Below are 23,871 nucleotides of genomic sequence, written 5' to 3' on the forward strand. Positions count from 1 at the left end.
CAACAATATACTGAAAGGTCAATTATATTGTGCAGCTTATCTCACCACCTGTAGTTATTTAGGTGAAAGCTCCAAAATGCTTGCCTAATATGTCTGTTTATCCAAAAGGAAGTATAGAGGGAGAGCTAGATAGATAGCATTGCATTACATTACATTACATGGCAATGCAATGCACAGTTGCTGAAGTTGAACCAAAATGAGCTTGTCATCTGGCTTCTGCAACTTTTAACATGAAAAATCCAATGAGGAGAAGAAAAGCAAAGCCAAAGAGTCCATCCCAAAATCCGACAAACAAGCAAAATGAACAAAAAGCATTGAATTCAATTCTTTCTGATTTTAGAAACTGCATTAAAGAAGGGGTGCACCGGTCCTGGAGATACTGCAATACCAGGTCAATGCGTGGAGTGGACAGAGCAAGCTCTTTTTCCATCTCCCTGTTCTAAAAATCCATTTAATATATGGTCCCCAGATAGGGGACGTATCAGATATTAAACTGATAAGAACAGATACTACACTTGATCTTAGCCAAAAGGCCGAGAAGCGATAACCAGAATTGGTTTCCGACTACGGTGCCACCCAAGGATTCTGAAAAGTCCATTTGTGGAGATGGCCACCTGGACTCCCGTTAAGAAGACATGCTGTCAACCTCTAGATCCCTCACATGCCTGCACTTTTCGGCTTGCTGCTGCTGCAATCCAGGCGTTTTAGATCTGCATAACTCCACCTCTTTTAGCACAGTACCCTCAACCCCCGGCTGTTCCCACCCGCCTCAACACCGTTGGAAGGGAGGAGAACAAATTAAGGCGGGGGGGGGTGGAACGAGCAGCTGTCTACCCTTAGCAGGAGGGTTGCTGATTAATTACCTCTCCTGCTGCTGCTGCTGCTGGCTGTCCAGCAGCAGACTGAAGGTGGCTGCTGCTGTGCGCAGGTATATAAAGGCTCAGAGCCTATTATGACACGCGCAGCCAGCGTTCCATTGCCACATTCCGTCTACTGCAGGCGGGATACCTGGATGGCTGAATGTCACTGAGAAGCTCACAGAGACCGCCATAAGCAACAGTTTAAAATAATGCCACAGACTAATCAACCAAACTTTTTGGGTTGGTTTCTCTTTTATAGTCTGCAGGCATTAAATGAAAGAAGTCAGTGTTCCAGCAGAGGGAGACAACGTTTCAGAAAAGGCATTGTAGCAAACCAAAAAAGAAATTTTAAGCGCAGCAGAGTAACCAGCTCACATACCTGTTAGCTCAGGTGAGTTTAAAAGGCTGCTGTTGATAACAAGGGCATTTGCTAAATAGATGGTGTGTGTGCAACAATATACTGAAAGGTCAATTATATTGTGCAGCTTATCTCACCACCTGTAGTTATTTAGGTGAAAGCTCCAAAATGCTTGCCTAATATGTCTGTTTATCCAAAAGGAAGTATAGAGGGAGAGCTAGATAGATAGCATTGCATTACATTACATTACATGGCAATGCAATGCACAGTTGCTGAAGTTGAACCAAAATGAGCTTGTCATCTGGCTTCTGCAACTTTTAACATGAAAAATCCAATGAGGAGAAGAAAAGCAAAGCCAAAGAGTCCATCCCAAAATCCGACAAACAAGCAAAATGAACAAAAAGCATTGAATTCAATTCTTTCTGATTTTAGAAACTGCATTAAAGAAGGGGTGCACCGGTCCTGGAGATACTGCAATACCAGGTCAATGCGTGGAGTGGACAGAGCAAGCTCTTTTTCCATCTCCCTGTTCTAAAAATCCATTTAATATATGGTCCCCAGATAGGGGACGTATCAGATATTAAACTGATAAGAACAGATACTACACTTGATCTTAGCCAAAAGGCCGAGAAGAGATAACCAGAATTGGTTTCCGACTACGGTGCCACCCAAGGATTCTGAAAAGTCCATTTGTGGAGATGGCCACCTGGACTCCCGTTAAGAAGACATGCTGTCAACCTCTAGATCCCTCACATGCCTGCACTTTTCGGCTTGCTGCTGCTGCAATCCACGCGTTTTAGATCTGCATAACTCCACCTCTTTTAGCACAGTACCCTCAACCCCCGGCTGTTCCCACCCGCCTCAACACCGTTGGAAGGGAGGAGAACCAATTAAGGCGGGGGGGGAGTGGAACGAGCAGCTGTCTACCCTTAGCAGGAGGGTTGCTGATTAATTACCTCTCCTGCTGCTGCTGCTGCTGGCTGTCCAGCAGCAGACTGAAGGTGGCTGCTGCTGTGCGCAGGTATATAAAGGCTCAGAGCCTATTATGACACGCGCAGCCAGCGTTCCATTGCCACATTCCGTCTACTGCAGGCGGGATACCTGGATGGCTGAATGTCACTGAGAAGCTCACAGAGACCGCCATAAGCAACAGTTTAAAAGAATGCCACAGACTAATCAACCAAACTTTTTGGGTTGGTTTCTCTTTTATAGTCTGCAGGCATTAAATGAAAGAAGTCAGTGTTCCAGCAGAGGGAGACAACGTTTCAGAAAAGGCATTGTAGCAAACCAAAAAAGAAATTTTAAGCGCAGCAGAGTAACCAGCTCACATACCTGTTAGCTCAGGTGAGTTTAAAAGGCTGCTGTTGATAACAAGGGCATTTGCTAAATAGATGGTGTGTGTGCAACAATATACTGAAAGGTCAATTATATTGTGCAGCTTATCTCACCACCTGTAGTTATTTAGGTGAAAGCTCCAAAATGCTTGCCTAATATGTCTGTTTATCCAAAAGGAAGTATAGAGGGAGAGCTAGATAGATAGCATTGCATTACATTACATTACATGGCAATGCAATGCACAGTTGCTGAAGTTGAACCAAAATGAGCTTGTCATCTGGCTTCTGCAACTTTTAACATGAAAAATCCAATGAGGAGAAGAAAAGCAAAGCCAAAGAGTCCATCCCAAAATCCGACAAACAAGCAAAATGAACAAAAAGCATTGAATTCAATTCTTTCTGATTTTAGAAACTGCATTAAAGAAGGGGTGCACCGGTCCTGGAGATACTGCAATACCAGGTCAATGCGTGGAGTGGACAGAGCAAGCTCTTTTTCCATCTCCCTGTTCTAAAAATCCATTTAATATATGGTCCCCAGATAGGGGACGTATCAGATATTAAACTGATAAGAACAGATACTACACTTGATCTTAGCCAAAAGGCCGAGAAGCGATAACCAGAATTGGTTTCCGACTACGGTGCCACCCAAGGATTCTGAAAAGTCCATTTGTGGAGATGGCCACCTGGACTCCCGTTAAGAAGACATGCTGTCAACCTCTAGATCCCTCACATGCCTGCACTTTTCGGCTTGCTGCTGCTGCAATCCACGCGTTTTAGATCTGCATAACTCCACCTCTTTTAGCACAGTACCCTCAACCCCCGGCTGTTCCCACCCGCCTCAACACCGTTGGAAGGGAGGAGAACCAATTAAGGCGGGGGGGGGGGGGGGAAGAGCAGCTGTCTACCCTTAGCAGGAGGGTTGCTGATTAATTACCTCTCCTGCTGCTGCTGCTGCTGGCTGTCCAGCAGCAGACTGAAGGTGGCTGCTGCTGTGCGCAGGTATATAAAGGCTCAGAGCCTATTATGACACGCGCAGCCAGCGTTCCATTGCCACATTCCGTCTACTGCAGGCGGGATACCTGGATGGCTGAATGTCACTGAGAAGCTCACAGAGACCGCCATAAGCAACAGTTTAAAAGAATGCCACAGACTAATCAACCAAACTTTTTGGGTTGGTTTCTCTTTTATAGTCTGCAGGCATTAAATGAAAGAAGTCAGTGTTCCAGCAGAGGGAGACAACGTTTCAGAAAAGGCATTGTAGCAAACCAAAAAAGAAATTTTAAGCGCAGCAGAGTAACCAGCTCACATACCTGTTAGCTCAGGTGAGTTTAAAAGGCTGCTGTTGATAACAAGGGCATTTGCTAAATAGATGGTGTGTGTGCAACAATATACTGAAAGGTCAATTATATTGTGCAGCTTATCTCACCACCTGTAGTTATTTAGGTGAAAGCTCCAAAATGCTTGCCTAATATGTCTGTTTATCCAAAAGGAAGTATAGAGGGAGAGCTAGATAGATAGCATTGCATTACATTACATTACATGGCAATGCAATGCACAGTTGCTGAAGTTGAACCAAAATGAGCTTGTCATCTGGCTTCTGCAACTTTTAACATGAAAAATCCAATGAGGAGAAGAAAAGCAAAGCCAAAGAGTCCATCCCAAAATCCGACAAACAAGCAAAATGAACAAAAAGCATTGAATTCAATTCTTTCTGATTTTAGAAACTGCATTAAAGAAGGGGTGCACCGGTCCTGGAGATACTGCAATACCAGGTCAATGCGTGGAGTGGACAGAGCAAGCTCTTTTTCCATCTCCCTGTTCTAAAAATCCATTTAATATATGGTCCCCAGATAGGGGACGTATCAGATATTAAACTGATAAGAACAGATACTACACTTGATCTTAGCCAAAAGGCCGAGAAGCGATAACCAGACTTGGTTTCCGACTACGGTGCCACCCAAGGATTCTGAAAAGTCCATTTGTGGAGATGGCCACCTGGACTCCCGTTAAGAAGACATGCTGTCAACCTCTAGATCCCTCACATGCCTGCACTTTTCGGCTTGCTGCTGCTGCAATCCACGCATTTTAGATCTGCATAACTCCACCTCTTTTAGCACAGTACCCTCAACCCCCGGCTGTTCCCACCCGCCTCAACACCGTTGGAAGGGAGGAGAACCAATTAAGGCGGGGGGGGGGTGGAACGAGCAGCTGTCTACCCTTAGCAGGAGGGTTGCTGATTAATTACCTCTCCTGCTGCTGCTGGCTGTCCAGCAGCAGACTGAAGGTGGCTGCTGCTGTGCGCAGGTATATAAAGGCTCAGAGCCTATTATGACACGCGCAGCCAGCGTTCCATTGCCACATTCCGTCTACTGCAGGCGGGATACCTGGATGGCTGAATGTCACTGAGAAGCTCACTGAGACCGCCATAAGCAACAGTTTAAAAGAATGCCACAGACTAATCAACCAAACTTTTTGGGTTGGTTTCTCTTTTATAGTCTGCAGGCATTAAATGAAAGAAGTCAGTGTTCCAGCAGAGGGAGACAACGTTTCAGAAAAGGCATTGTAGCAAACCAAAAAAGAAATTTTAAGCGCAGCAGAGTAACCAGCTCACATACCTGTTAGCTCAGGTGAGTTTAAAAGGCTGCTGTTGATAACAAGGGCATTTGCTAAATAGATGGTGTGTGTGCAACAATATACTGAAAGGTCAATTATATTGTGCAGCTTATCTCACCACCTGTAGTTATTTAGGTGAAAGCTCCAAAATGCTTGCCTAATATGTCTGTTTATCCAAAAGGAAGTATAGAGGGAGAGCTAGATAGATAGCATTGCATTACATTACATTACATGGCAATGCAATGCACAGTTGCTGAAGTTGAACCAAAATGAGCTTGTCATCTGGCTTCTGCAACTTTTAACATGAAAAATCCAATGAGGAGAAGAAAAGCAAAGCCAAAGAGTCCATCCCAAAATCCGACAAACAAGCAAAATGAACAAAAAGCATTGAATTCAATTCTTTCTGATTTTAGAAACTGCATTAAAGAAGGGGTGCACCGGTCCTGGAGATACTGCAATACCAGGTCAATGCGTGGAGTGGACAGAGCAAGCTCTTTTTCCATCTCCCTGTTCTAAAAATCCATTTAATATATGGTCCCCAGATAGGGGACGTATCAGATATTAAACTGATAAGAACAGATACTACACTTGATCTTAGCCAAAAGGCCGAGAAGCGATAACCAGAATTGGTTTCCGACTACGGTGCCACCCAAGGATTCTGAAAAGTCCATTTGTGGAGATGGCCACCTGGACTCCCGTTAAGAAGACATGCTGTCAACCTCTAGATCCCTCACATGCCTGCACTTTTCGGCTTGCTGCTGCTGCAATCCAGGCGTTTTAGATCTGCATAACTCCACCTCTTTTAGCACAGTACCCTCAACCCCCGGCTGTTCCCACCCGCCTCAACACCGTTGGAAGGGAGGAGAACAAATTAAGGCGGGGGGGGGTGGAACGAGCAGCTGTCTACCCTTAGCAGGAGGGTTGCTGATTAATTACCTCTCCTGCTGCTGCTGCTGCTGGCTGTCCAGCAGCAGACTGAAGGTGGCTGCTGCTGTGCGCAGGTATATAAAGGCTCAGAGCCTATTATGACACGCGCAGCCAGCGTTCCATTGCCACATTCCGTCTACTGCAGGCGGGATACCTGGATGGCTGAATGTCACTGAGAAGCTCACAGAGACCGCCATAAGCAACAGTTTAAAATAATGCCACAGACTAATCAACCAAACTTTTTGGGTTGGTTTCTCTTTTATAGTCTGCAGGCATTAAATGAAAGAAGTCAGTGTTCCAGCAGAGGGAGACAACGTTTCAGAAAAGGCATTGTAGCAAACCAAAAAAGAAATTTTAAGCGCAGCAGAGTAACCAGCTCACATACCTGTTAGCTCAGGTGAGTTTAAAAGGCTGCTGTTGATAACAAGGGCATTTGCTAAATAGATGGTGTGTGTGCAACAATATACTGAAAGGTCAATTATATTGTGCAGCTTATCTCACCACCTGTAGTTATTTAGGTGAAAGCTCCAAAATGCTTGCCTAATATGTCTGTTTATCCAAAAGGAAGTATAGAGGGAGAGCTAGATAGATAGCATTGCATTACATTACATTACATGGCAATGCAATGCACAGTTGCTGAAGTTGAACCAAAATGAGCTTGTCATCTGGCTTCTGCAACTTTTAACATGAAAAATCCAATGAGGAGAAGAAAAGCAAAGCCAAAGAGTCCATCCCAAAATCCGACAAACAAGCAAAATGAACAAAAAGCATTGAATTCAATTCTTTCTGATTTTAGAAACTGCATTAAAGAAGGGGTGCACCGGTCCTGGAGATACTGCAATACCAGGTCAATGCGTGGAGTGGACAGAGCAAGCTCTTTTTCCATCTCCCTGTTCTAAAAATCCATTTAATATATGGTCCCCAGATAGGGGACGTATCAGATATTAAACTGATAAGAACAGATACTACACTTGATCTTAGCCAAAAGGCCGAGAAGAGATAACCAGAATTGGTTTCCGACTACGGTGCCACCCAAGGATTCTGAAAAGTCCATTTGTGGAGATGGCCACCTGGACTCCCGTTAAGAAGACATGCTGTCAACCTCTAGATCCCTCACATGCCTGCACTTTTCGGCTTGCTGCTGCTGCAATCCACGCGTTTTAGATCTGCATAACTCCACCTCTTTTAGCACAGTACCCTCAACCCCCGGCTGTTCCCACCCGCCTCAACACCGTTGGAAGGGAGGAGAACCAATTAAGGCGGGGGGGGAGTGGAACGAGCAGCTGTCTACCCTTAGCAGGAGGGTTGCTGATTAATTACCTCTCCTGCTGCTGCTGCTGCTGGCTGTCCAGCAGCAGACTGAAGGTGGCTGCTGCTGTGCGCAGGTATATAAAGGCTCAGAGCCTATTATGACACGCGCAGCCAGCGTTCCATTGCCACATTCCGTCTACTGCAGGCGGGATACCTGGATGGCTGAATGTCACTGAGAAGCTCACAGAGACCGCCATAAGCAACAGTTTAAAAGAATGCCACAGACTAATCAACCAAACTTTTTGGGTTGGTTTCTCTTTTATAGTCTGCAGGCATTAAATGAAAGAAGTCAGTGTTCCAGCAGAGGGAGACAACGTTTCAGAAAAGGCATTGTAGCAAACCAAAAAAGAAATTTTAAGCGCAGCAGAGTAACCAGCTCACATACCTGTTAGCTCAGGTGAGTTTAAAAGGCTGCTGTTGATAACAAGGGCATTTGCTAAATAGATGGTGTGTGTGCAACAATATACTGAAAGGTCAATTATATTGTGCAGCTTATCTCACCACCTGTAGTTATTTAGGTGAAAGCTCCAAAATGCTTGCCTAATATGTCTGTTTATCCAAAAGGAAGTATAGAGGGAGAGCTAGATAGATAGCATTGCATTACATTACATTACATGGCAATGCAATGCACAGTTGCTGAAGTTGAACCAAAATGAGCTTGTCATCTGGCTTCTGCAACTTTTAACATGAAAAATCCAATGAGGAGAAGAAAAGCAAAGCCAAAGAGTCCATCCCAAAATCCGACAAACAAGCAAAATGAACAAAAAGCATTGAATTCAATTCTTTCTGATTTTAGAAACTGCATTAAAGAAGGGGTGCACCGGTCCTGGAGATACTGCAATACCAGGTCAATGCGTGGAGTGGACAGAGCAAGCTCTTTTTCCATCTCCCTGTTCTAAAAATCCATTTAATATATGGTCCCCAGATAGGGGACGTATCAGATATTAAACTGATAAGAACAGATACTACACTTGATCTTAGCCAAAAGGCCGAGAAGCGATAACCAGAATTGGTTTCCGACTACGGTGCCACCCAAGGATTCTGAAAAGTCCATTTGTGGAGATGGCCACCTGGACTCCCGTTAAGAAGACATGCTGTCAACCTCTAGATCCCTCACATGCCTGCACTTTTCGGCTTGCTGCTGCTGCAATCCACGCGTTTTAGATCTGCATAACTCCACCTCTTTTAGCACAGTACCCTCAACCCCCGGCTGTTCCCACCCGCCTCAACACCGTTGGAAGGGAGGAGAACCAATTAAGGCGGGGGGGGGGGGGGGGGAAGAGCAGCTGTCTACCCTTAGCAGGAGGGTTGCTGATTAATTACCTCTCCTGCTGCTGCTGCTGCTGGCTGTCCAGCAGCAGACTGAAGGTGGCTGCTGCTGTGCGCAGGTATATAAAGGCTCAGAGCCTATTATGACACGCGCAGCCAGCGTTCCATTGCCACATTCCGTCTACTGCAGGCGGGATACCTGGATGGCTGAATGTCACTGAGAAGCTCACAGAGACCGCCATAAGCAACAGTTTAAAAGAATGCCACAGACTAATCAACCAAACTTTTTGGGTTGGTTTCTCTTTTATAGTCTGCAGGCATTAAATGAAAGAAGTCAGTGTTCCAGCAGAGGGAGACAACGTTTCAGAAAAGGCATTGTAGCAAACCAAAAAAGAAATTTTAAGCGCAGCAGAGTAACCAGCTCACATACCTGTTAGCTCAGGTGAGTTTAAAAGGCTGCTGTTGATAACAAGGGCATTTGCTAAATAGATGGTGTGTGTGCAACAATATACTGAAAGGTCAATTATATTGTGCAGCTTATCTCACCACCTGTAGTTATTTAGGTGAAAGCTCCAAAATGCTTGCCTAATATGTCTGTTTATCCAAAAGGAAGTATAGAGGGAGAGCTAGATAGATAGCATTGCATTACATTACATTACATGGCAATGCAATGCACAGTTGCTGAAGTTGAACCAAAATGAGCTTGTCATCTGGCTTCTGCAACTTTTAACATGAAAAATCCAATGAGGAGAAGAAAAGCAAAGCCAAAGAGTCCATCCCAAAATCCGACAAACAAGCAAAATGAACAAAAAGCATTGAATTCAATTCTTTCTGATTTTAGAAACTGCATTAAAGAAGGGGTGCACCGGTCCTGGAGATACTGCAATACCAGGTCAATGCGTGGAGTGGACAGAGCAAGCTCTTTTTCCATCTCCCTGTTCTAAAAATCCATTTAATATATGGTCCCCAGATAGGGGACGTATCAGATATTAAACTGATAAGAACAGATACTACACTTGATCTTAGCCAAAAGGCCGAGAAGCGATAACCAGACTTGGTTTCCGACTACGGTGCCACCCAAGGATTCTGAAAAGTCCATTTGTGGAGATGGCCACCTGGACTCCCGTTAAGAAGACATGCTGTCAACCTCTAGATCCCTCACATGCCTGCACTTTTCGGCTTGCTGCTGCTGCAATCCACGCATTTTAGATCTGCATAACTCCACCTCTTTTAGCACAGTACCCTCAACCCCCGGCTGTTCCCACCCGCCTCAACACCGTTGGAAGGGAGGAGAACCAATTAAGGCGGGGGGGGGGTGGAACGAGCAGCTGTCTACCCTTAGCAGGAGGGTTGCTGATTAATTACCTCTCCTGCTGCTGCTGCTGCTGGCTGTCCAGCAGCAGACTGAAGGTGGCTGCTGCTGTGCGCAGGTATATAAAGGCTCAGAGCCTATTATGACACGCGCAGCCAGCGTTCCATTGCCACATTCCGTCTACTGCAGGCGGGATACCTGGATGGCTGAATGTCACTGAGAAGCTCACTGAGACCGCCATAAGCAACAGTTTAAAAGAATGCCACAGACTAATCAACCAAACTTTTTGGGTTGGTTTCTCTTTTATAGTCTGCAGGCATTAAATGAAAGAAGTCAGTGTTCCAGCAGAGGGAGACAACGTTTCAGAAAAGGCATTGTAGCAAACCAAAAAAGAAATTTTAAGCGCAGCAGAGTAACCAGCTCACATACCTGTTAGCTCAGGTGAGTTTAAAAGGCTGCTGTTGATAACAAGGGCATTTGCTAAATAGATGGTGTGTGTGCAACAATATACTGAAAGGTCAATTATATTGTGCAGCTTATCTCACCACCTGTAGTTATTTAGGTGAAAGCTCCAAAATGCTTGCCTAATATGTCTGTTTATCCAAAAGGAAGTATAGAGGGAGAGCTAGATAGATAGCATTGCATTACATTACATTACATGGCAATGCAATGCACAGTTGCTGAAGTTGAACCAAAATGAGCTTGTCATCTGGCTTCTGCAACTTTTAACATGAAAAATCCAATGAGGAGAAGAAAAGCAAAGCCAAAGAGTCCATCCCAAAATCCGACAAACAAGCAAAATGAACAAAAAGCATTGAATTCAATTCTTTCTGATTTTAGAAACTGCATTAAAGAAGGGGTGCACCGGTCCTGGAGATACTGCAATACCAGGTCAATGCGTGGAGTGGACAGAGCAAGCTCTTTTTCCATCTCCCTGTTCTAAAAATCCATTTAATATATGGTCCCCAGATAGGGGACGTATCAGATATTAAACTGATAAGAACAGATACTACACTTGATCTTAGCCAAAAGGCCGAGAAGCGATAACCAGAATTGGTTTCCGACTACGGTGCCACCCAAGGATTCTGAAAAGTCCATTTGTGGAGATGGCCACCTGGACTCCCGTTAAGAAGACATGCTGTCAACCTCTAGATCCCTCACATGCCTGCACTTTTCGGCTTGCTGCTGCTGCAATCCACGCGTTTTAGATCTGCATAACTCCACCTCTTTTAGCACAGTACCCTCAACCCCCGGCTGTTCCCACCCGCCTCAACACCGTTGGAAGGGAGGAGAAAGAAATTAAGGCGGGGGGGGGGTGGAACGAGCAGCTGTCTACCCTTAGCAGGAGGGTTGCTGATTAATTACCTCTCCTGCTGCTGCTGCTGCTGGCTGTCCAGCAGCAGACTGAAGGTGGCTGCTGCTGTGCGCAGGTATATAAAGGCTCAGAGCCTATTATGACACGCGCAGCCAGCGTTCCATTGCCACATTCCGTCTACTGCAGGCGGGATACCTGGATGGCTGAATGTCACTGAGAAGCTCACAGAGACCGCCATAAGCAACAGTTTAAAAGAATGCCACAGACTAATCAACCAAACTTTTTGGGTTGGTTTCTCTTTTATAGTCTGCAGGCATTAAATGAAAGAAGTCAGTGTTCCAGCAGAGGGAGACAACGTTTCAGAAAAGGCATTGTAGCAAACCAAAAAAGAAATTTTAAGCGCAGCAGAGTAACCAGCTCACATACCTGTTAGCTCAGGTGAGTTTAAAAGGCTGCTGTTGATAACAAGGGCATTTGCTAAATAGATGGTGTGTGTGCAACAATATACTGAAAGGTCAATTATATTGTGCAGCTTATCTCACCACCTGTAGTTATTTAGGTGAAAGCTCCAAAATGCTTGCCTAATATGTCTGTTTATCCAAAAGGAAGTATAGAGGGAGAGCTAGATAGATAGCATTGCATTACATTACATTACATGGCAATGCAATGCACAGTTGCTGAAGTTGAACCAAAATGAGCTTGTCATCTGGCTTCTGCAACTTTTAACATGAAAAATCCAATGAGGAGAAGAAAAGCAAAGCCAAAGAGTCCATCCCAAAATCCGACAAACAAGCAAAATGAACAAAAAGCATTGAATTCAATTCTTTCTGATTTTAGAAACTTCATTAAAGAAGGGGTGCACCGGTCCTGGAGATACTGCAATACCAGGTCAATGCGTGGAGTGGACAGAGCAAGCTCTTTTTCCATCTCCCTGTTCTAAAAATCCATTTAATATATGGTCCCCAGATAGGGGACGTATCAGATATTAAACTGATAAGAACAGATACTACACTTGATCTTAGCCAAAAGGCCGAGAAGCGATAACCAGAATTGGTTTCCGACTACGGTGCCACCCAAGGATTCTGAAAAGTCCATTTCTGGAGATGGCCACCTGGACTCCCGTTAAGAAGACATGCTGTCAACCTCTAGATCCCTCACATGCCTGCACTTTTCGGCTTGCTGCTGCTGCAATCCACGCGTTTTAGATCTGCATAACTCCACCTCTTTTAGCACAGTACCCTCAACCCCCGGCTGTTCCCACCCGCCTCAACACCGTTGGAAGGGAGGAGAACCAATTAAGGCGGGGGTGGGGGTGGAACGAGCAGCTGTCTACCCTTAGCAGGAGGGTTGCTGATTAATTACCTCTCCTGCTGCTGCTGCTGCTGGCTGTCCAGCAGCAGACTGAAGGTGGCTGCTGCTGTGCGCAGGTATATAAAGGCTCAGAGCCTATTATGACACGCGCAGCCAGCGTTCCATTGCCACATTCCGTCTACTGCAGGCGGGATACCTGGATGGCTGAATGTCACTGAGAAGCTCACAGAGACCGCCATAAGCAACAGTTTAAAGGAATGCCACAGACTAATCAACCAAACTTTTTGGGTTGGTTTCTCTTTTATAGTCTGCAGGCATTAAATGAAAGAAGTCAGTGTTCCAGCAGAGGGAGACAACGTTTCAGAAAAGGCATTGTAGCAAACCAAAAAAGAAATTTTAAGCGCAGCAGAGTAACCAGCTCACATACCTGTTAGCTCAGGTGAGTTTAAAAAGCTGCTGTTGATAACAAGGGCATTTGCTAAATAGATGGTGTGTGTGCAACAATATACTGAAAGGTCAATTATATTGTGCAGCTTATCTCACCACCTGTAGTTATTTAGGTGAAAGCTCCAAAATGCTTGCCTAATATGTCTGTTTATCCAAAAGGAAGTATAGAGGGAGAGCTAGATAGATAGCATTGCATTACATTACATTACATGGCAATGCAATGCACAGTTGCTGAAGTTGAACCAAAATGAGCATGTCATCTGGCTTCTGCAACTTTTAACATGAAAAATCCAATGAGGAGAAGAAAAGCAAAGCCAAAGAGTCCATCCCAAAATCCGACAAACAAGCAAAATGAACAAAAAGCATTGAATTCAATTCTTTCTGATTTTAGAAACTGCATTAAAGAAGGGGTGCACCGGTCCTGGAGATACTGCAATACCAGGTCAATGCGTGGAGTGGACAGAGCAAGCTCTTTTTCCATCTGCCTGTTCTAAAAATCCATTTAATATATGGTCCCCAGATAGGGGACGTATCAGATATTAAACTGATAAGAACAGATACTACACTTGATCTTAGCCAAAAGGCCGAGAAGCGATAACCAGACTTGGTTTCCGACTACGGTGCCACCCAAGGATTCTGAAAAGTCCATTTGTGGAGATGGCCACCTGGACTCCCGTTAAGAAGACATGCTGTCAACCTCTAGATCCCTCACATGCCTGCACTTTTCGGCTTGCTGCTGCTGCAATCCACGCGTTTTAGATCTGCATAACTCCACCTCTTTTAGCACAGTACCCTCAACCCCCGGCTGTTCCCACCCGCCTCAACACCGTTGGAAGGGAGGAGAACCAATTAAGGCGGGGGGGGGGTGGAACGAGCAGCTGTCTACCCTTAGCAGGAGGGTTGCTGATTAATTACCTCTCCTGCTGCTGCTGCTGCTGGCTGTCCAGCAGCAGACTGAAGGTGGCTGCTGCTGTGCGCAGGTATATAAAGGCTCAGAGCCTATTATGACACGCGCAGCCAGCGTTCCATTGCCACATTCCGTCTACTGCAGGCGGGATACATGGATGGCTGAATGTCACTGAGAAGCTCACAGAGACCGCCATAAGCAACAGTTTAAAAGAATGCCACAGACTAATCAACCAAACTTTTTGGGTTGGTTTCTCTTTTATAGTCTGCAGGCATTAAATGAAAGAAGTCAGTGTTCCAGCAGAGGGAGACAACGTTTCAGAAAAGGCATTGTAGCAAACCAAAAAAGAAATTTTAAGCGCAGCAGAGTAACCAGCTCACATACCTGTTAGCTCAGGTGAGTTTAAAAGGCTGCTGTTGATAACAAGGGCATTTGCTAAATAGATGGTGTGTGTGCAACAATATACTGAAAGGTCAATTATATTGTGCAGCTTATCTCACCACCTGTAGTTATTTAGGTGAAAGCTCCAAAATGCTTGCCTAATATGTCTGTTTATCCAAAAGGAAGTATAGAGGGAGAGCTAGATAGATAGCATTGCATTACATTACATTACATGGCAATGCAATGCACAGTTGCTGAAGTTGAACCAAAATGAGCTTGTCATCTGGCTTCTGCAACTTTTAACATGAAAAATCCAATGAGGAGAAGAAAAGCAAAGCCAAAGAGTCCATCCCAAAATCCGACAAACAAGCAAAATGAACAAAAAGCATTGAATTCAATTCTTTCTGATTTTAGAAACTGCATTAAAGAAGGGGTGCACCGGTCCTGGAGATACTGCAATACCAGGTCAATGCGTGGAGTGGACAGAGCAAGCTCTTTTTCCATCTCCCTGTTCTAAAAATCCATTTAATATATGGTCCCCAGATAGGGGACGTATCAGATATTAAACTGATAAGAACAGATACTACACTTGATCTTAGCCAAAAGGCCGAGAAGCGATAACCAGAATTGGTTTCCGACTACGGTGCCACCCAAGGATTCTGAAAAGTCCATTTGTGGAGATGGCCACCTGGACTCCCGTTAAGAAGACATGCTGTCAACCTCTAGATCCCTCACATGCCTGCACTTTTCGGCTTGCTGCTGCTGCAATCCACGCGTTTTAGATCTGCATAACTCCACCTCTTTTAGCACAGTACCCTCAACCCCCGGCTGTTCCCACCCGCCTCAACACCGTTGGAAGGGAGGAGAACCAATTAAGGCGGGGGGGGGGGGGTGGAACGAGCAGCTGTCTACCCTTAGCAGGAGGGTTGCTGATTAATTACCTCTCCTGCTGCTGCTGCTGCTGGCTGTCCAGCAGCAGACTGAAGGTGGCTGCTGCTGTGCGCAGGTATATAAAGGCTCAGAGCCTATTATGACACGCGCAGCCAGCGTTCCATTGCCACATTCCGTCTACTGCAGGCGGGATACCTGGATGGCTGAATGTCACTGAGAAGCTCACAGAGACCGCCATAAGCAACAGTTTAAAAGAATGCCACAGACTAATCAACCAAACTTTTTGGGTTGGTTTCTCTTTTATAGTCTGCAGGCATTAAATGAAAGAAGTCAGTGTTCCAGCAGAGGGAGACAACGTTTCAGAAAAGGCATTGTAGCAAACCAAAAAAGAAATTTTAAGCGCAGCAGAGTAACCAGCTCACATACCTGTTAGCTCAGGTGAGTTTAAAAGGCTGCTGTTGATAACAAGGGCATTTGCTAAATAGATGGTGTGTGTGCAACAATATACTGAAAGGTCAATTATATTGTGCAGCTTATCTCACCACCTGTAGTTATTTAGGTGAAAGCTCCAAAATGCTTGCCTAATATGTCTGTTTATCCAAAAGGAAGTATAGAGGGAGAGCTAGATAGATAGCATTGCATTACATTACATTACATGGCAATGCAATGCACAGTTGCTGAAGTTGAACCAAAATGAGCTTGTCATCTGGCTTCTGCAACTTTTAACATGAAAAATCCAATGAGGAGAAGAAAAGCAAAGCCAAAGAGTCCATCCCAAAATCCGACAAACAAGCAAAATGAACAAAAAGCATTGAATTCAATTCTTTCTGATTTTAGAAACTGCATTAAAGAAGGGGTGCACCGGTCCTGGAGATACTGCAATACCAGGTCAATGCGTGGAGTGGACAGAGCAAGCTCTTTTTCCATCTGCCTGTTCTAAAAATCCATTTAATATATGGTCCCCAGATAGGGGACGTATCAGATATTAAACTGATAAGAACAGATACTACACTTGATCTTAGCCAAAAGGCCGAGAAGCGATAACCAGAATTGGTTTCCGACTACGGTGCCACCCAAGGATTCTGAAAAGTCCATTTCTGGAGATGGCCACCTGGACTCCCGTTAAGAAGACATGCTGTCAACCTCTAGATCCCTCACATGCCTGCACTTTTCGGCTTGCTGCTGCTGCAATCCACGCGTTTTAGATCTGCATAACTCCACCTCTTTTAGCACAGTACCCTCAACCCCCGGCTGTTCCCACCCGCCTCAACACCGTTGGAAGGGAGGAGAACCAATTAAGGCGGGGGTGGGGGTGGAACGAGCAGCTGTCTACCCTTAGCAGGAGGGTTGCTGATTAATTACCTCTCCTGCTGCTGCTGCTGCTGGCTGTCCAGCAGCAGACTGAAGGTGGCTGCTGCTGTGCGCAGGTATATAAAGGCTCAGAGCCTATTATGACACGCGCAGCCAGCGTTCCATTGCCACATTCCGTCTACTGCAGGCGGGATACCTGGATGGCTGAATGTCACTGAGAAGCTCACAGAGACCGCCATAAGCAACAGTTTAAAGGAATGCCACAGACTAATCAACCAAACTTTTTGGGTTGGTTTCTCTTTTATAGTCTGCAGGCATTAAATGAAAGAAGTCAGTGTTCCAGCAGAGGGAGACAACGTTTCAGAAAAGGCATTGTAGCAAACCAAAAAAGAAATTTTAAGCGCAGCAGAGTAACCAGCTCACATACCTGTTAGCTCAGGTGAGTTTAAAAGGCTGCTGTTGATAACAAGGGCATTTGCTAAATAGATGGTGTGTGTGCAACAATATACTGAAAGGTCAATTATATTGTGCAGCTTATCTCACCACCTGTAGTTATTTAGGTGAAAGCTCCAAAATGCTTGCCTAATATGTCTGTTTATCCAAAAGGAAGTATAGAGGGAGAGCTAGATAGATAGCATTGCATTACATTACATTACATGGCAATGCAATGCACAGTTGCTGAAGTTGAACCAAAATGAGCTTGTCATCTGGCTTCTGCAACTTTTAACATGAAAAATCCAATGAGGAGAAGAAAAGCAAAGCCAAAGAGTCCATCCCAAAATCCGACAAACAAGCAAAATGAACAAAAAGCATTGAATTCAATTCTTTCTGATTTTAGAAACTGCATTAAAGAAGGGGTGCACCGGTCCTGGAGATACTGCAATACCAGGTCAATGCGTGGAGTGGACAGAGCAAGCTCTTTTTCCATCTCCCTGTTCTAAAAATCCATTTAATATATGGTCCCCAGATAGGGGACGTATCAGATATTAAACTGATAAGAACAGATACTACACTTGATCTTAGCCAAAAGGCCGAGAAGCGATAACCAGAATTGGTTTCCGACTACGGTGCCACCCAAGGATTCTGAAAAGTCCATTTGTGGAGATGGCCACCTGGACTCCCGTTAAGAAGACATGCTGTCAACCTCTAGATCCCTCACATGCCTGCACTTTTCGGCTTGCTGCTGCTGCAATCCACGCGTTTTAGATCTGCATAACTCCACCTCTTTTAGCACAGTACCCTCAACCCCCGGCTGTTCCCACCCGCCTCAACACCGTTGGAAGGGAGGAGAACCAATTAAGGCTTGGGGGGGGTGGAACGAGCAGCTGTCTACCCTTAGCAGGAGGGTTGCTGATTAATTACCTCTCCTGCTGCTGCTGCTGCTGGCTGTCCAGCAGCAGACTGAAGGTGGCTGCTGCTGTGCGCAGGTATATAAAGGCTCAGAGCCTATTATGACACACGCAGCCAGCGTTCCATTGCCACATTCCGTCTACTGCAGGCGGGATACCTGGATGGCTGAATGTCACTGAGAAGCTCACAGAGACCGCCATAAGCAACAGTTTAAAAGAATGCCACAGACTAATCAACCAAACTTTTTGGGTTGGTTTCTCTTTTATAGTCTGCAGGCATTAAATGAAAGAAGTCAGTGTTCCAGCAGAGGGAGACAACGTTTCAGAAAAGGCATTGTAGCAAACCAAAAAAGAAATTTTAAGCGCAGCAGAGTAACCAGCTCACATACCTGTTAGCTCAGGTGAGTTTAAAAGGCTGCTGTTGATAACAAGGGCATTTGCTAAATAGATGGTGTGTGTGCAACAATATACTGAAAGGTCAATTATATTGTGCAGCTTATCTCACCACCTGTAGTTATTTAGGTGAAAGCTCCAAAATGCTTGCCTAATATGTCTGTTTATCCAAAAGGAAGTATAGAGGGAGAGCTAGATAGATAGCATTGCATTACATTACATTACATGGCAATGCAATGCACAGTTGCTGAAGTTGAACCAAAATGAGCTTGTCATCTGGCTTCTGCAACTTTTAACATGAAAAATTCAATGAGGAGAAGAAAAGCAAAGCCAAAGAGTCCATCCCAAAATCCGACAAACAAGCAAAATGAACAAAAAGCATTGAATTCAATTCTTTCTGATTTTAGAAACTGCATTAAAGAAGGGGTGCACCGGTCCTGGAGATACTGCAATACCAGGTCAATGCGTGGAGTGGACAGAGCAAGCTCTTTTTCCATCTCCCTGTTCTAAAAATCCATTTAATATATGGTCCCCAGATAGGGGACGTATCAGATATTAAACTGATAAGAACAGATACTACACTTGATCTTAGCCAAAAGGCCGAGAAGCGATAACCAGAATTGGTTTCCGACTACGGTGCCACCCAAGGATTCTGAAAAGTCCATTTGTGGAGATGGCCACCTGGACTCCCGTTAAGAAGACATGCTGTCAACCTCTAGATCCCTCACATGCCTGCACTTTTCGGCTTGCTGCTGCTGCAATCCACGCGTTTTAGATCTGCATAACTCCACCTCTTTTAGCACAGTACCCTCAACCCCCGGCTGTTCCCACCCGCCTCAACACCGTTGGAAGGGAGGAGAACCAATTAAGGCGGGGGGGGGGGGGGGGTGGAACGAGCAGCTGTCTACCCTTAGCAGGAGGGTTGCTGATTAATTACCTCTCCTGCTGCTGCTGCTGCTGGCTGTCCAGCAGCAGACTGAAGGTGGCTGCTGCTGTGCGCAGGTATATAAAGGCTCAGAGCCTATTATGACACGCGCAGCCAGCGTTCCATTGCCACATTCCGTCTACTGCAGGCGGGATACCTGGATGGCTGAATGTCACTGAGAAGCTCACAGAGACCGCCATAAGCAACAGTTTAAAAGAATGCCACAGACTAATCAACCAAACTTTTTGGGTTGGTTTCTCTTTTATAGTCTGCAGGCATTAAATTAAAGAAGTCAGTGTTACAGCAGAGGGAGACAACGTTTCAGAAAAGGCATTGTAGCAAACCAAAAAAGAAATTTTAAGCGCAGCAGAGTAACCAGCTCATATACCTGTTAGCTCAGGTGAGTTTAAAAGGCTGCTGTTGATAACAAGGGCATTTGCTAAATAGATGGTGTGTGTGCAACAATATACTGAAAGGTCAATTATATTGTGCAGCTTATCTCACCACCTGTAGTTATTTAGGTGAAAGCTCCAAAATGCTTGCCTAATATGTCTGTTTATCCAAAAGGAAGTATAGAGGGAGAGCTAGATAGATAGCATTGCATTACATTACATTACATGGCAATGCAATGCACAGTTGCTGAAGTTGAACCAAAATGAGCTTGTCATCTGGCTTCTGCAACTTTTAACATGAAAAATCCAATGAGGAGAAGAAAAGCAAAGCCAAAGAGTCCATCCCAAAATCCGACAAACAAGCAAAATGAACAAAAAGCATTGAATTCAATTCTTTCTGATTTTAGAAACTGCATTAAAGAAGGGGTGCACCGGTCCTGGAGATACTGCAATACCAGGTCAATGCGTGGAGTGGACAGAGCAAGCTCTTTTTCCATCTCCCTGTTCTAAAAATCCATTTAATATATGGTCCCCAGATAGGGGACGTATCAGATATTAAACTGATAAGAACAGATACTACACTTGATCTTAGCCAAAAGGCCGAGAAGCGATAACCAGAATTGGTTTCCGACTACGGTGCCACCCAAGGATTCTGAAAAGTCCATTTGTGGAGATGGCCACCTGGACTCCCGTTAAGAAGACATGCTGTCAACCTCTAGATCCCTCACATGCCTGCACTTTTCGGCTTGCTGCTGCTGCAATCCACGCGTTTTAGATCTGCATAACTCCACCTCTTTTAGCACAGTACCCTCAACCCCCGGCTGTTCCCACCCGCCTCAACACCGTTGGAAGGGAGGAGAACCAATTAAGGCGGGGGGGGGGGGTGGAACGAGCAGCTGTCTACCCTTAGCAGGAGGGGTGCTGATTAATTACCTCTCCTGCTGCTGCTGCTGCTGGCTGTCCAGCAGCAGACTGAAGGTGGCTGCTGCTGTGCGCAGGTATATAAAGGCTCAGAGCCTATTATGACACGCGCAGCCAGCGTTCCATTGCCACATTCCGTCTACTGCAGGCGGAATACCTGGATGGCTGAATGTCACTGAGAAGCTCACAGAGACCGCCATAAGCAACAGTTTAAAAGAATGCCACAGACTAATCAACCAAACTTTTTGGGTTGGTTTCTCTTTTATAGTCTGCAGGCATTAAATGAAAGAAGTCAGTGTTCCAGCAGAGGGAGACAACGTTTCAGAAAAGGCATTGTAGCAAACCAAAAAAGAAATTTTAAGCGCAGCAGAGTAACCAGCTCACATACCTGTTAGCTCAGGTGAGTTTAAAAGGCTGCTGTTGATAACAAGGGCATTTGCTAAATAGATGGTGTGTGTGCAACAATATACTGAAAGGTCAATTATATTGTGCAGCTTATCTCACCACCTGTAGTTATTTAGGTGAAAGCTCCAAAATGCTTGCCTAATATGTCTGTTTATCCAAAAGGAAGTATAGAGGGAGAGCTAGATAGATAGCATTGCATTACATTACATTACATGGCAATGCAATGCACAGTTGCTGAAGTTGAACCAAAATGAGCTTGTCATCTGGCTTCTGCAACTTTTAACATGAAAAATCCAATGAGGAGAAGAAAAGCAAAGCCAAAGAGTCCATCCCAAAATCCGACAAACAAGCAAAATGAACAAAAAGCATTGAATTCAATTCTTTCTGATTTTAGAAACTGCATTAAAGAAGGGGTGCACCGGTCCTGGAGATACTGCAATACCAGGTCAATGCGTGGAGTGGACAGAGCAAGCTCTTTTTCCATCTCCCTGTTCTAAAAATCAACTTAATATATGGTCCCCAGATAGGGGACGTATCAGATATTAAACTGATAAGAACAGATACTACACTTGATCTTAGCCAAAAGGCCGAGAAGCGATAACCAGAATTGGTTTCCGACTACGGTGCCACCCAAGGATTCTGAAAAGTCCATTTGTGGAGATGGCCACCTGGACTCCCGTTAAGAAGACATGCTGTCAACCTCTAGATCCCTCACATGCCTGCACTTTTCGGCTTGCTGCTGCTGCAATCCACGCGTTTTAGATCTGCATAACTCCACCTCTTTTAGCACAGTACCCTCAACCCCCGGCTGTTCCCACCCGCCTCAACACCGTTGGAAGGGAGGAGAACCAATTAAGGCGGGGGGGGGGTGGAACGAGCAGCTGTCTACCCTTAGCAGGAGGGTTGCTGATTAATTACCTCTCCTGCTGCTGCTGCTGCTGGCTGTCCAGCAGCAGACTGAAGGTGGCTGCTGCTGTGCGCAGGTATATAAAGGCTCAGAGCCTATTATGACACGCGCAGCCAGCGTTCCATTGCCACATTCCGTCTACTGCAGGCGGGATACCTGGATGGCTGAATGTCACTGAGAAGCTCACAGAGACCGCCATAAGCAACAGTTTAAAAGAATGCCACAGACTAATCAACCAAACTTTTTGGGTTGGTTTCTCTTTTATAGTCTGCAGGCATTAAATGAAAGAAGTCAGTGTTCCAGCAGAGGGAGACAACGTTTCAGAAAAGGCATTGTAGCAAACCAAAAAAGAAATTTTAAGCGCAGCAGAGTAACCAGCTCACATACCTGTTAGCTCAGGTGAGTTTAAAAGGCTGCTGTTGATAACAAGGGCATTTGCTAAATAGATGGTGTGTGTGCAACAATATACTGAAAGGTCAATTATATTGTGCAGCTTATCTCACCACCTGTAGTTATTTAGGTGAAAGCTCCAAAATGCTTGCCTAATATGTCTGTTTATCCAAAAGGAAGTATAGAGGGAGAGCTAGATAGATAGCATTGCATTACATTACATTACATGGCAATGCAATGCACAGTTGCTGAAGTTGAACCAAAATGAGCTTGTCATCTGGCTTCTGCAACTTTTAACATGAAAAATCCAATGAGGAGAAGAAAAGCAAAGCCAAAGAGTCCATCCCAAAATCCGACAAACAAGCAAAATGAACAAAAAGCATTGAATTCAATTCTTTCTGATTTTAGAAACTGCATTAAAGAAGGGGTGCACCGGTCCTGGAGATACTGCAATACCAGGTCAATGCGTGGAGTGGACAGAGCAAGCTCTTTTTCCATCTCCCTGTTCTAAAAATCCATTTAATATATGGTCCCCAGATAGGGGACGTATCAGATATTAAACTGATAAGAACAGATACTACACTTGATCTTATCCAAAAGGCCGAGAAGCGATAACCAGAATTGGTTTCCGACTACGGTGCCACCCAAGGATTCTGAAAAGTCCATTTGTGGAGATGGCCACCTGGACTCCCGTTAAGAAGACATGCTGTCAACCTCTAGATCCCTCACATGCCTGCACTTTTCGGCTTGCTGCTGCTGCAATCCACGCGTTTTAGATCTGCATAACTCCACCTCTTTTAGCACAGTACCCTCAACCCCCGGCTGTTCCCACCCGCCTCAACACCGTTGGAAGGGAGGAGAACCAATTAAGGCGGGGGGGGGGGGTGGAACGAGCAGCTGTCTACCCTTAGCAGGAGGGGTGCTGATTAATTACCTCTCCTGCTGCTGCTGCTGCTGGCTGTCCAGCAGCAGACTGAAGGTGGCTGCTGCTGTGCGCAGGTATATAAAGGCTCAGAGCCTATTATGACACGCGCAGCCAGCGTTCCATTGCCACATTCCGTCTACTGCAGGCGGGATACCTGGATGGCTGAATGTCACTGAGAAGCTCACAGAGACCGCCATAAGCAACAGTTTAAAAGAATGCCACAGACTAATCAACCAAACTTTTTGGGTTGGTTTCTCTTTTATAGTCTGCAGGCATTAAATGAAACAAGTCAGTGTTCCAGCAGAGGGAGACAACGTTTCAGAAAAGGCATTGTAGCAAACCAAAAAAGAAATTTTAAGCGCAGCAGAGTAACCAGCTCACATACCTGTTAGCTCAGGTGAGTTTAAAAGGCTGCTGTTGATAACAAGGGCATTTGCTAAATAGATGGTGTGTGTGCAACAATATACTGAAAGGTCAATTATATTGTGCAGCTTATCTCACCACCTGTAGTTATTTAGGTGAAAGCTCCAAAATGCTTGCCTAATATGTCTGTTTATCCAAAAGGAAGTATAGAGGGAGAGCTAGATAGATAGCATTGCATTACATTACATTACATGGCAATGCAATGCACAGTTGCTGAAGTTGAACCAAAATGAGCTTGTCATCTGGCTTCTGCAACTTTTAACATGAAAAATCCAATGAGGAGAAGAAAAGCAA

At 45.0% G+C, this 23,871-nt stretch overlaps 18 non-coding genes across 18 annotated transcripts; all 18 read right to left on the minus strand.

The window, feature by feature from the left end:
- Positions 1–354: 354 nt before the first annotated feature.
- On the minus strand, positions 355–545 carry LOC141226750 (U2 spliceosomal RNA). Its single transcript, XR_012293873.1, has one exon. It is a non-coding gene; the product is annotated as a U2 spliceosomal RNA (small nuclear RNA).
- Positions 546–1,664: 1,119 nt separating this feature from the next.
- LOC141225979 (U2 spliceosomal RNA) lies at positions 1,665–1,855 on the minus strand. The gene has a single exon (XR_012293210.1). It is a non-coding gene; the product is annotated as a U2 spliceosomal RNA (small nuclear RNA).
- A 1,120-nt stretch (positions 1,856–2,975) lies between these two features.
- Positions 2,976–3,166, minus strand: LOC141226751 (U2 spliceosomal RNA). The gene has a single exon (XR_012293874.1). It is a non-coding gene; the product is annotated as a U2 spliceosomal RNA (small nuclear RNA).
- Positions 3,167–4,287: 1,121 nt separating this feature from the next.
- On the minus strand, positions 4,288–4,478 carry LOC141226752 (U2 spliceosomal RNA). The gene has a single exon (XR_012293875.1). It is a non-coding gene; the product is annotated as a U2 spliceosomal RNA (small nuclear RNA).
- A 1,114-nt stretch (positions 4,479–5,592) lies between these two features.
- LOC141226753 (U2 spliceosomal RNA) lies at positions 5,593–5,783 on the minus strand. The gene has a single exon (XR_012293876.1). It is a non-coding gene; the product is annotated as a U2 spliceosomal RNA (small nuclear RNA).
- A 1,119-nt stretch (positions 5,784–6,902) lies between these two features.
- On the minus strand, positions 6,903–7,093 carry LOC141225981 (U2 spliceosomal RNA). Its single transcript, XR_012293211.1, has one exon. It is a non-coding gene; the product is annotated as a U2 spliceosomal RNA (small nuclear RNA).
- A 1,120-nt stretch (positions 7,094–8,213) lies between these two features.
- Positions 8,214–8,404, minus strand: LOC141226754 (U2 spliceosomal RNA). The gene has a single exon (XR_012293877.1). It is a non-coding gene; the product is annotated as a U2 spliceosomal RNA (small nuclear RNA).
- Positions 8,405–9,527: 1,123 nt separating this feature from the next.
- Positions 9,528–9,718, minus strand: LOC141226755 (U2 spliceosomal RNA). Its single transcript, XR_012293878.1, has one exon. It is a non-coding gene; the product is annotated as a U2 spliceosomal RNA (small nuclear RNA).
- A 1,120-nt stretch (positions 9,719–10,838) lies between these two features.
- Positions 10,839–11,029, minus strand: LOC141226757 (U2 spliceosomal RNA). Its single transcript, XR_012293879.1, has one exon. It is a non-coding gene; the product is annotated as a U2 spliceosomal RNA (small nuclear RNA).
- A 1,121-nt stretch (positions 11,030–12,150) lies between these two features.
- LOC141226758 (U2 spliceosomal RNA) lies at positions 12,151–12,341 on the minus strand. The gene has a single exon (XR_012293880.1). It is a non-coding gene; the product is annotated as a U2 spliceosomal RNA (small nuclear RNA).
- Positions 12,342–13,462: 1,121 nt separating this feature from the next.
- LOC141226154 (U2 spliceosomal RNA) lies at positions 13,463–13,653 on the minus strand. Its single transcript, XR_012293381.1, has one exon. It is a non-coding gene; the product is annotated as a U2 spliceosomal RNA (small nuclear RNA).
- Positions 13,654–14,773: 1,120 nt separating this feature from the next.
- On the minus strand, positions 14,774–14,964 carry LOC141226759 (U2 spliceosomal RNA). Its single transcript, XR_012293881.1, has one exon. It is a non-coding gene; the product is annotated as a U2 spliceosomal RNA (small nuclear RNA).
- A 1,123-nt stretch (positions 14,965–16,087) lies between these two features.
- Positions 16,088–16,278, minus strand: LOC141226156 (U2 spliceosomal RNA). The gene has a single exon (XR_012293382.1). It is a non-coding gene; the product is annotated as a U2 spliceosomal RNA (small nuclear RNA).
- Positions 16,279–17,399: 1,121 nt separating this feature from the next.
- Positions 17,400–17,590, minus strand: LOC141226760 (U2 spliceosomal RNA). Its single transcript, XR_012293882.1, has one exon. It is a non-coding gene; the product is annotated as a U2 spliceosomal RNA (small nuclear RNA).
- Positions 17,591–18,710: 1,120 nt separating this feature from the next.
- On the minus strand, positions 18,711–18,901 carry LOC141226762 (U2 spliceosomal RNA). Its single transcript, XR_012293885.1, has one exon. It is a non-coding gene; the product is annotated as a U2 spliceosomal RNA (small nuclear RNA).
- Positions 18,902–20,027: 1,126 nt separating this feature from the next.
- On the minus strand, positions 20,028–20,218 carry LOC141226763 (U2 spliceosomal RNA). The gene has a single exon (XR_012293886.1). It is a non-coding gene; the product is annotated as a U2 spliceosomal RNA (small nuclear RNA).
- Positions 20,219–21,340: 1,122 nt separating this feature from the next.
- On the minus strand, positions 21,341–21,531 carry LOC141225985 (U2 spliceosomal RNA). The gene has a single exon (XR_012293215.1). It is a non-coding gene; the product is annotated as a U2 spliceosomal RNA (small nuclear RNA).
- Positions 21,532–22,651: 1,120 nt separating this feature from the next.
- On the minus strand, positions 22,652–22,842 carry LOC141226222 (U2 spliceosomal RNA). The gene has a single exon (XR_012293446.1). It is a non-coding gene; the product is annotated as a U2 spliceosomal RNA (small nuclear RNA).
- Between the last annotated feature and the right edge of the window lie 1,029 nt (positions 22,843–23,871).

This window comes from Phyllobates terribilis, unplaced genomic scaffold (genome assembly GCF_046119375.1).
Source record: "Phyllobates terribilis strain yellow unplaced genomic scaffold, ASM4611937v1 Scaffold_414__1_contigs__length_1644244, whole genome shotgun sequence".
In the NCBI taxonomy this organism is placed as follows: domain Eukaryota; kingdom Metazoa; phylum Chordata; class Amphibia; order Anura; family Dendrobatidae; genus Phyllobates; species Phyllobates terribilis.